The sequence below is a fragment of the Dipodomys spectabilis genome, unplaced genomic scaffold (assembly GCF_019054845.1).
Source record: "Dipodomys spectabilis isolate Male_0828 unplaced genomic scaffold, ASM1905484v1 ptg000755l, whole genome shotgun sequence".
In the NCBI taxonomy this organism is placed as follows: domain Eukaryota; kingdom Metazoa; phylum Chordata; class Mammalia; order Rodentia; family Heteromyidae; genus Dipodomys; species Dipodomys spectabilis.
The window spans coordinates 151,492-163,720 of record NW_024871432.1 but is presented as its reverse complement, the minus strand read 5'-3'; the positions used below and the strand labels follow the sequence as shown (position 1 = coordinate 163,720).

Below are 12,229 nucleotides of genomic sequence, written 5' to 3'. Positions count from 1 at the left end.
ACAAATATTTACAAAAGAGTGACCAGGTAATGAAGCCTTTCTTAATAAAGTATGTGCTTCTTGAAAATACAGTAACTATTTGTTACCTGGAACAATGTGTTTATAACTATAAGAACATAGATTTATTTAAATTCAACAACCATATAAAATTAGGAAAACAATTTTAAATATTCACATATTAAATATTTTAAAAGCAAAATATATGTGTCTGAATAATTTACATGTGTAAAAATCACGCAAAAGTAAATCAACAAATCCTACAACTCTTAAAAAATTACATTAAAGAAACAAAAGAAAATAAGTAATTATTTTCAAAATTTGACATTTAGAAAATGAAATGAAGTGCACACTTAGTTGACTTAAGTAAAAGTAAACCCTCTGTATATAAATTTTTATAATAAAAACCGCATGAACAAAGAAGCAAAAGTACCCATTGATCAATAGCAACAGCAACAGCATCAGAAGTTGTTTGAGTGTACAACAAAAATCGATGAGGGGGTATCAATGTTCCTTCCATAAGAATTGTACTCATTACCTTACTTAAGTAACTGTAAGCCCTCTGTACATTACCTTTACAATAAAATTAAATAGAAATTAAAAATAAACCAAATAATACACCTATTAAAAATTCTTAGAAGATATTGGTTAAAAACGTTGTAGGAAACTGCCCCAAGTATTCAAAGAGTATACTTCGATGATAATATTTAAATACTTAAATTTCATCAGAGAAGAAAAAATTTAAAAACTTTTACAAAGAAAAGTAATAAATCAGAATATATTACTATAATAAACATTATATGAATTTTCAGTGGTAGTCAAATATTTAAGAAATGAGGCAATATACCATTCGTTTGCACTTAATTAGTGAAAAAGAATTTTCTAGGTCTTTTAAATATATCATAAGTTTAATGAAGAAACTATTCTGTCACATTATATGATAATGAGATAAAGATGATATTAGAGCAAAGAACAGATTGTACTAAGTTTTTGGATGTAAATGTATATGCTTATTTTGATTGTGATAAATTGTGGGGATTTCCACTTGGAATATTGTTCTTGCTAGGATGGCACCATGTCAGTGGTTAATTTTAATATAGGGGTTTCCTTTCCACAAGAACATGCACCTTATCTGTAGTGTTAGATGATTGTTTAGGTTCTTCCTATCAATATGATTTTGTGAAATCTTGCATAAAGCAGCATATTTCTTTCACGAGAAAGAATCCACTGTCAAACAATTAATAATAGGTTTTTCTCCTCCAGGCAAACATCTGTAGTTTTATTATCTTCATATAATTCATGATCTGTCTGTGTATGCCAAAGACAACTGTGAAAATAAAAAGACTCTTCTCAGCACTTAGCATATGTACACCATTCATAGATATGAAGGTGTTTAAATATTACTGAAATTGCTTTGGACTAAGTAATGTTCACCTTCACTATCTTGAGAAAGCACAATTGGTTTCTCAGCACTTTAGGTAAGAACATGAGTGGAAGAAACAAAAAAAAGAGAGGAGCAACTCAACACATACTTTCAAATGAAAGAAAACAACAACAAAAAAAACACAAATTAATTCAGTATTCAAGAACCTGCAGGAAATGCACAGATATTTTAAAAATCAGCTATGATAAGCTTATGAAAATCCTGACTATATGGGAGTGTACTGTTGTGAGGATAGTGGTTAAAGTCCAGACTGGCAGAACAATCTGTACACAATTCCAGGCAACTGTTATTCTAAATTCCAGGAAAAATAACACCAAGTGGACTGAGCCCAGGATCATACACAAGTAAGAATCCAGATTCTATCTGAAAATTAATCAGGATAATTTTTGTCTGGGAGCATGACAAAATGATACGAACACCCATTTAGGAGAAACAAGACACTCAATTCAAACTCTAATATTATGGGTATTAAAGAAAAAAGCTATGGCTTTAAATAATTGGAATAATTGTAACATTTGAGTATTTGAGTGGAGAAAAATCCATGAGAGAGATAGAATGAACCCATGTTGCAATGTTTTCTACTTAAGTGATAATGTTATGTGGTACTCCAGACATAACAGTGTTACCTTGAAAATGAGCATGGATCTACATTTGGGTGATGGAAATACTCGATTACCCAGGGATAAATTAAATAGACTTTTTTAGGTAGATTGTAGTTCTTGGACGAAGAGCCTGGGTAATGTCCCTGAATTTTTTCTCTCAAGGCTACCACTCTACTACTTTGAGCCACAGTTCCAATTCTGATTTTCTGTTGGTTGTTTGGAGAAAAGAGGCTCTTTCCCAGGATGGCTTCAAACTATGATCACCAGATCTCAGCTTCCCAAGTAACCAGGATTCCAGGCATAAGTCATCTATGTTTTTAATAATTTAGTAAATTGTACAGTTAAGAAGTTATAAATTATCATTATGTCCTGTATATGTGTGTATGTATATATCAATGCATACAGATAGAAATATTTTAACATCTATTATTGCATCTATAGTAGATTTATGAAATCATCCTTCGATATAAAATAAAATGGAAACAAAAGTTAATGAGGAGCAAAAGAAAGGGAATTGTCACATGTTTCTTATTGAATGGAATATGTATTGCGAGAATCAGTTTGGAGAAACCACCTTTACTTTAACAAAATGGATAATAATTATTAATTCCAATCCATTTATTTGCTCGTATTGTGCATCCTCACACATGAGTGTCAAAATCAAACCACACTTTTTGCCTTTATATTTATATCACCTGTTATAATTTAGGGGAGAGATGAAGCAATCAAATAAAGATTAAAATAATAGTAAGTGAGGCTATGAGTTAAAGCTGAAAAAGATTTTAAATATGATAATAGGTAATTAAATTACATATTTCTTACTTTATTGTCATTTCCCTCATTCCCACATTAGTAAAGTACATAGCAGGTTCTCACTAAATAATTATGAAAAAATGTTTTGAAAAAATATGGGCACCGTGTGGTTTTACCTTATTGAGATCATTAGGAGGAGTTAATTTGTTTTTGAGGACTTGCAAAACTTTGTGATAGAGATGAAGGGAGTGATGTGCTTATTCTGTAAACTTGGCTAGACGATTGCTCCCAGAAAGATAGTGATGAATTTTTCCAAAAGGTTACAGTAAAATCACTTTCACAAATATGTTCACTTTTGCACTATTCACCATAGCCAAGTTATGGAAACAACCCAGATGTCCTTTGGGGAGGAATGGTTGGAGAATGTTTGGCACATATACACAATTGGATTGCACCCATCCATTATGAAGACTGTTACATCATTTGCGAAGAAATGGATAGATCTAAAAATATGTTAAGTAAACTACGTCAGAGCCAGACACACAAAGGACCCACTTCTTTTGTGTATTTGGAAGCTAGAACTTTATGCAAGTTTACACAACAGTATTATCCAAACCATGCTATTTGCAGAGAAGTTAAAAGGTGTAATTTCTTATAAAATTGAACTTTTAATTCTATAAAATGAATACCAGAAAACTATCACTTGGAAGATGTGAGGGGAAGTCAAAGGGAAGGAATGAAGAGAGCTATGGAAGAAGAGAGTTAAGGCATAATATTCAATACAGATAGCAGGAAACTAAAAAAAAAAAAGTGGGGTGAGGTTTGGAAGGGTGTGGGAAAGTTATGTAAAGATCCATTGTCCTTACAAACTGATTTGCTGAATGGAAATTCCTTCGTACAACTATTTAATAAAATATAATTAAAAACAATGGGGATATCTGCTCTTAAACTTTGTGCTCTTAAACCATGAATCAATATAATAATTTCCTCCTCAGATATTTTCTTTGCAGGTGTTTTTCTCATAATGACAGAAAAGTGAACAATGCAATGAATATTAATACAGCACATTGCATATCCTAAATAGACACAATATAAAAATCATAGTAAAAATATTAGAATTCATCACATGATAAAATAACAGGTAGAAAGTATTAAATACTGCTTCTTTTTCCAAGCACTTTACCTATGGTATCTAATTTAGTCCTCACAATAATCCCATAAAGTGGAACTACTTCTATTTTTAATTCTAAGATGATGATATTGAAGACTTCTGAGTTGGAATTACTAGTACAAGATTGCACACATGGTAAGTGTTAGCTTGAGGCCCATTCCCACCATATCAAATAACCTCATTCTATTTTATGACTAAAATATCAGCACTCAGACTACTAATTCTAAGAAAATTTCCCAAAATTGTTGTGCACACTCTAATAATATTTCACTTTAACTTTGTTAGGAAATAGGTAACTAAGGTGGGTGCTGGTGGCTCACATCTGAAATCCTACCTACTCAAGAGGCTGAGATCTGAGGATCATGGTTCAAATCCAGCACACCCAGAAATGAACATGAGACTCCTTTTTTTTTTTCTTTTTTTTTTATTGTGAAAATACTGTAAAGAGGTGTTATAATTACATGGGCAAGATAGTGAGTACATTTCTTATCAAGCATTGTAGCCTCCTCCTTTGGACTCTTACCTCTAATAAACCACTAGTAAGCCGGAAGTGGGATTGTGGCTCAAGAGGTAGAGCACTCACCTTGAGTGGAAGAGCACAGGAACAGTGCCCAAGCCCAGAGTTCAAGACCCACGACTGACCAAAAAAAGAAAAAAAAAAGAAAAGAAAATAAGTAACTGTAATATGAAAACTCCATGATCATAATCAATTTATACCTCCCTGCTGAAAGGAACTGCTAAACCATAACATTCTTGATTTCTCGCTCAAAATAGTAGAAATCATATTCTATCCCGTGACTCAACTCTGCAATGCCTGCGTACCACATCTCTGTTTAACACAGTAATACTAAAAGAATGACCTGTCCAATTCCTGATGGAAATAGACTGCAGATCTTATGGACCAATCATTTCCACATTGTAGCTCACCTAAGTTGGTTACCATTAGAAGCATTTTGATTGCTTTTTATACCCAAAATTTTGAGGGAAATATATTACTTTAAAATGTTCTTAAAGCAAGACTGATATGAAAATCACATTTGAACCCAGATAAATATTTTACTTTTCATATACCCCAGAATGCAGTCTGACGTATAATTAATGTTAGGAATGAGAGGTTAAAACTCATAGACACCAAGACTTACGTATGAATTAAAGGCTAACTTGTGAATACAATTGGTTTAAAAAGACATCAATACTACTGCATTTTTTCAAAATGTCTTATGATAATGATAATGATGATGATAAACTATTAACACTTGAAAATTACTTATTTTCTTGGGAGTAGGACACAAAACACAAGATTAATCCTAATCATTTTAAAGAACTTTATTTATACTACAATTCACTCTTATAAGTATAAAGATTCTAAAACCAACTAAAGTACAGAGACACAAAGGAAATAATTTAACTGCATCATCAACATTCAAAGAACTGTGTTAATAGAAAACAAAGTTATACTAACAATTAGCTTACCAAATTCACTTACATTCTTTTATTCTATTTCATTTACATTCATAAAAATTGGGTTTTCATAAAATGATGCATAAAAAGCCTATATACTTCCATTTTCAGATCTTAACAATATTTATTTTAGAAATGTCTTTAGCTCTACAGTCAATGAACTGAAATAATACAGAAACAGTCAAAGGCTTTTCAGAAATTGCAAGACTCTCTCTTGGATGTTATTTATATTGGAAAAGATATTTAAAAGCCTTATTAGTTAAGGTTGCAATAGTTAATCCCACAAAAGAGCCATTTGTGAAGATCCCATTGCATATACAAATCAACTTCAAATACATCCACAATCTGGAGATGACACATGATTTTTGCTTGTTTGTTTTTGAAAGAAATATCTAACAAGCATACCCATAATACTTATTTTCAGTCAATAAGATGGGATATTCAAATGTAATATGGGGTTGATTATCTCTTAGTGAGAATAGGTATGATCTTACTAAGTAACTTATTTTCAACAGAAATCCGGAAACAGTTTATCCACCTTGTGTTTCACAGGAATAACCAGAGAGTAATACTTTTTGGTCAAGTCAGTCAAACTCACTTCATGAGTGTATCTTAAATATATAAACAATTTAAGAGGTCAAATTCATATTTTGTACTGACAATCATCTTACAGAAATAACTTACTACTAATTATGGCTGTATCTTCTCACCTAACATGTAATAAGAGTTGAAAGCAGTCTCTTTTATCTAATTTAATGTTGTAAATGGTTTGATTATGATGATATTATTTGACAAATAAAAGGTACAGAAGGATGGTACCACTGAAATGAAATGACAGAACGCTGATAAAGAAAACATTGCAACGCAGTTAGCTCTTTTCAGCCTCAAACTGTCCACATTGGCAAGCAACATTGCAACAGCACACGCATACATATACACATACACACATGTGCGCTCATGTACACACACAATTACATGAATGCTAAATTCAGGGTTTATTGTACAAAAAAAGTTCAAAAAAATATTAGTGATTAGGGCACATGATAACTTGCCTTATTACAAAATAATACATAATCCAGTCACCACGGGTGTTACATTTTACCTGCCTCTCCACATGTGACCAAATAATTTATTTATATTTAATTAATTAACTAATTAATTAATCCATTTTTGATGCTAATACTAGGGCTTGAACTCAGTGCCTGGCTCCCAGAATTTGTTATTTTTTTGTTTTAGTTTCTCAAGGACAACATTTTACTGCTTGTACCACAACTCCATTTCTAGCTTTTGCTAGTTACTTTCAAATCAGAATCTACTGGACTTTCCTTTTCTTTCTTTTGTTTGGGGGGGGGTCTGGTCGTGAGAACTGAACTCAGGATTGTGCTGTCCCTCAGCTCTTCAGCTCAAGGCTAGTGCTCTAAAACTTGAGCCACAGCGCCACTTCCGGCTTTTTTTTTTCTTTTTTCTTATGTGATGCCAGGGAATCTAACCCAGGGCCTCATGCATGCACGGCGACAGCTCTACCACTGAGCCACCTTCGCAGCCCCTGGACTTTTTTTTTCTTGGTCTGGTTTCAAACCTCAATCCTAAGATTTTATCTTTGTGATTATCTAGGATTAAAGCCATGAGCCTTTAGTTTGGCTTCTATTTTTTCTTTTATGTTTATCTAATGAACATATTCAGACAATAATTTAAAACTTAGATTATAAAAGCAAGATGTACAGTGATGATATTGTCCTGTCAGAAATTCAAGTTAGTAATGTACATTTCTTCTTAAGGCCATACACAAAAAATACCATGATATAGAGTAAAAGAACACACTATTGAACGTATGAGCTTTAAGAGCTTTTTAATAGAGCCATTATTTATTGTTACCCAACATTAGAAAACATGTATAATGCAGTAGTAAAATCGAAGTCCTTTGCATGACTACTTAAGTTCCTTGCTTTTTTTTAGACACTTGTTTTCATCTAAAAAAGTAGGCCTGTCTATTGTCTTCATGTGATTTTGATGATTGAAGGTGCTTAATTAGAATCAAAATGTATTAGTAGTCCTTTGCTATTTAGTGTCACTTTTTCTTTTTAGAGAATATGATGATCAAAACAATAGTTCAGAATCAGCAAGCAATAGTTCAGAATCATGCTTCCAGTGCAAGCAGTTAATCCTCAATGCCATTTTCCACAAAGTTTTGTCACAGATACAATCGGCCTGCCTTTTCTAGCTGCTTTCCTAGCCTGGAACTATTCCTTCACTGCACAGAAAAAGTGCGATTCAATTGATTTCAGTCAGACCTATTACTAGAATTATCAAAGATTTAGATTCTTATCTGTAATTTGGTCAAAGCTGTGTCTCTTTATGTAGGATACTAAAAATGTATTTACTAATTTCAAGTAAATACATAAATTCTATTCCCATCTATTTAAAAAAATAAAATTTTGTTTGCTCAATTAATTGATCAGAGGCATGGATTTTGGGGTAGCTATGTCATTGCACATCTTTCTCTCTCTTCCTCTCTCTCTTTCATGGTTCTCATAGATAATATGATTGCTACATAATTATCCTAATTTATTTTGCTTTTATATTTTTGGTTTCCTCATTTCACTTCCTGCTCTGTCATTTGCCTTTTATATAGGAGGCATTATTTCATATTTTCTAATTCCTTGAATAAGCGGCACATGAAGATACCAATGGTCCTCATTTTGAGTCTGTACATTTGAATTTTTCCTCTGCTTTCCCTAAATTCCTTACTCTCCTGTTAGAATAATTTTGAGTAATAAAAATGGAAAAAGAGAAAATAAATCATGGTGAAAAAAAAGTTACAGAAAATTCACTGGATATTTCTGAACAGTTCAACCTACGTGAACTATTAGGGAAATACATTGACACCTCATTCACACTGGCACTCAAAATCTCTGGTTCAGCAATTCTAATGAAGATGAGGAACAATATGAAAAAGTGAGGAATGGTATCAATTGGAAGAAAAAATGGAGAAGGGTCCAAGCAAATTTCTTCTTTGGACTGCTGAAAATAATCGGCTTACTACAGTGTGAGACTATTTTCCTAAATGGCCACTCATGTGAATACTAGGAATGATGATGAATATACCCCACTTCATCGGGAAGCCTATAGTGGACAGTTAGACATGGTCCATGAGTTGATTGCTCAAGTGGAACATGCAGTAACTGTAGATGGCTGGACACCCCTGCACAGTGCATATATCTGGAATAATACTACAGTAGCTTCTTTTTTACTTCATCATGATGTAGCTACCAATGCCAAAACTAAAGGCCTCTTGATCCACTTGCATAATCTGGATCTCCTTTTGTTGAACCCTTATGTCAATCCAGGCCTGACGAACAACTTGGAAGAAACTGCATTTGATGTTGCCAAAGGATAAGTATGTATCACTACCTCTTTTAAGTTGTGGAAGGCGGTACAAATTGTTCTCCTCAGTCCTAATGGTTTGGTTAAGTTTCTTAAATTTCAAAATTGCCAGACCATCCTTTGTGTCCACACAAAATATTTTCACAATCTAAATAAAATAAATCTTTTTTTGGTTGGTTCTGGGGCTTGAACTCTAGGCCTGGGTGCTATCCCTGCAATCTTCAGCTGAAGGAGAGTGCTCTACCACTTGAACCACAGCTCCACTTCCAGCTTCCTAGTGGTTTAATGGAGATAAGAGTCTCACGGACTTTCCTGCTTGGGCTGGCTTTGAACCGAGATCCTCAGATCTCAGCCTTCTGAGTAACTAGAATTATAGGAGTGAGCCACTGGCGCCCAGCAACAGCAATATCTTACTGTAAAAATTCATGGATTCTGTGGAATTCGTCCAAGTGAATTTCCTACCTTTGATGTCAAAATGTATTCAAGAGTTTTATATACATCTATAATGATTTCTGCAGAGTTGGTGATTTTTTAATCAGAAATAATTTAACTTATATGTTGAAATGAGTAGTACAGAAACTAAAGTATGTCTGGTCATTGTCTGAAAATAGTATAGTATAAAATATTCTATATTCGATGTTTGTATAACGTCCATAATCTATTTTATTCTTCTTAGATATACTCTGAATTCTATATTGTTTTATAATATATAGGTTCTTTAGTGTGTCCTTTCAGATTGCATTCCAGATAGAAACAGTTTAAGATTCCTTTTTTTCCTTATACTTATATATACGTCCTTATACTATTTTATTTCTTTGGGAGAAAATGACAAAGTTGTCTAATTTCAAAAGATTTGTAAAGATTATGCTATGTAAAGGCCTTTCTAAGGTGAAGATTTTAAACATTGATGTCAAACTAACATTTAATTATACTAATTACATTTATTGTTACATTTGTAATTTTGTAATCAACTTTTTAATAACTGTTTTTCATTTCTTGCATCTGAAGAATGAAAAATATGGAATACTTCGCAAATTTTCATATCATTCTTGAGCAAGAGCCATGTTAATCTCTGTATTGTAATTTGGGTATACGTGTTGCTAAAGCATGTAATATCCTTTAAATTTAAGTAGTTAATGATGCAATCTTTATACAGGCTTATATTATCGGGTACCTATTGGTAACAAAGAAACCTTATTGTTCCTAACAATGCTATTGATCTTATTTCCCTATAATTCTGTGAATACTGGAAAAAATTATATTGTTCAGTCAATTGCTCACATTTGCAATATTTTTGTCAATCATTATTTTAAGTCTTTTTAATTTGGGATTTGATTGTACTTTCAAGAATTTATAGGTAGGTCTAAAGGTGATGGCTGTTTCAAGTACTTATTTATCCAACTGAGTTAGCTTTGTGGAGCTAATGGATTCCAAGTAAGCCTTGCTTAAGAGCTACTTCTAAACTTCTGCAGCTGAAATTTTCCCAAATGAGGTCTTACAGCACAAATGTCTATCTGACCCTTTACCCTTTTTCCATGTAGGAACAGACCAAACAGAATATCTCACCCTGACAGCATAGACTGTCTTACTTGAATAAAACAAGTCTTAGTTGCAAGGGATCATAGAGACATGAACATTTCAGACAGAACTGTTCAGACTAGAAGGTATTTTACCAAAATATAATTGTTTATTATACCTACCATTTCAAAAGTAGCTAAAGTCAAGGAGGAGAATAAATTGTTCATATGCATGATTACCTAATGTCATGGTCTGTCTACCTTCCAACCAAGCAGGAACTTTCACTACTGCCTTTCTATCATCAAATATTTTCAGAGTTGCAGGACAAGTCCCTATGTTTCTCCTCCTTATTAGGCCTCAAATTGGTAATGTTTTAATCACCATGTTTCCTGTTGCTTACAGGCTTTAAATTTACAAATGGTAAAGCGTTAGGTCTAACTGTAACAAACACTGAGTTAGAGATAATAGAATTCTACTTTAAAACATAGTTGCCTTTGATACCTTAACCACAACAGAACAATTCAAAACATGTTCCTTTTTTATTATATTATACCTAGTTATCTATTTTATATTTATATGTGCTGATTTTATACTTCACACAGTGAAACTTATTAGCGTTTGTTGATAATTTGACAAATAAATTGATATTTATTTATTCCAATAAATAGAATTGGAATATGAATAATTAGGTTTAGAAAATATATTAGAATATAAAAATTATCAATGCAATGTCTTCAGTATAAACTTGTGATACTTTCTAAGTATTCTTGGTCTTCTGAATTCACATGGTAAAAAACAATGTTTCCTCTAATCTATAAGGGATTTTACTCTGCTGCTCATGCAACATGCCAACAGAAAGTAATTGAAGACCCATCTCAATTTCTCATTTCCTTTTTTTCAGGGCCCCAATTTCTTGATATGCAGGAATTAGCAGTAAGCAATTGTGAAATGCAAGGCAACTTAAAATGAAGGATGTGATACAAATCTGAAAGAATGTACTGTAATTCAAACTTTCAATTTACATATGAGCAGCCCATATGAGTGAACAAGATCATAAAGTGTTATAAGATTATTTTTAATACCTCTCCTCTAATGATTAATGAAAGATTTCAGTCCAGCATAAATTGGTTAAAAAATAGTTTCTGGAAGGGTAGATCCATAATTGTTCTACCAAGTTTCAGAAAGCTTGATTAGAGGTCAAATGTATTTCAGAAAAACATTAATTGAAAAGCTCCTTAGTGCTTCAAAACACTGGCACTTCAGTACAACTTGGTTCTATGGTATAAAAATGTCACTCTCAAACCGATGTTAACCTACATTTAATTTGAAAATGTATTTCTTTTCAAATAAACTTTTAAAAATCACATTCGCCAAAATAACATTTTACAAGCAGATGATAATTAGTGACATTACAAATTTTTCAAGTGTAGAGAGCAAGTTAAATAGAATTGATTTATTTACACAGCACTAATGTCAAACAGGTTCAACCATTCATTAAAGTGTAGAAATAGTACCACACAGCATTTGTGTTGTTCAGTATGTGCCTTCCAGAATTGTGTTAAATAGATCATCCTCCCATATTTCAAACCCAAACGTTAACTAATAAAGTAAATTTCATTACTTAGTAAGGTACATTTTAAAAAGTCACAAATAATTGCCTTATCATATTTTGTTTTATGTTTTCCCTATCTGCCTAACATAGTAAGAAATATGACTTTAAGTCTTGAATATGGGTACTCTTCAGAGATGTGACAAACAAAATCTGTTTTCTATTTCTATCACATTTCTCTATAGTAGTAAATTTTAGTTTTCTTTTTCTTTTTCCAAAACTCATAGGTAAAATAAAGTATTATCCAATGTAAAGTTAAATAATCACACACTATAGTACAAAGCCATTTA

General features: G+C 32.3%; 1 pseudogene; it reads right to left on the bottom strand.

Annotated features, from left to right (window-relative positions):
• Nucleotides 1-9,824: 9,824 nt before the first annotated feature.
• LOC122102126 lies at nt 9,825-9,921 on the bottom strand (annotated as a pseudogene).
• Between the last annotated feature and the right edge of the window lie 2,308 nt (nt 9,922-12,229).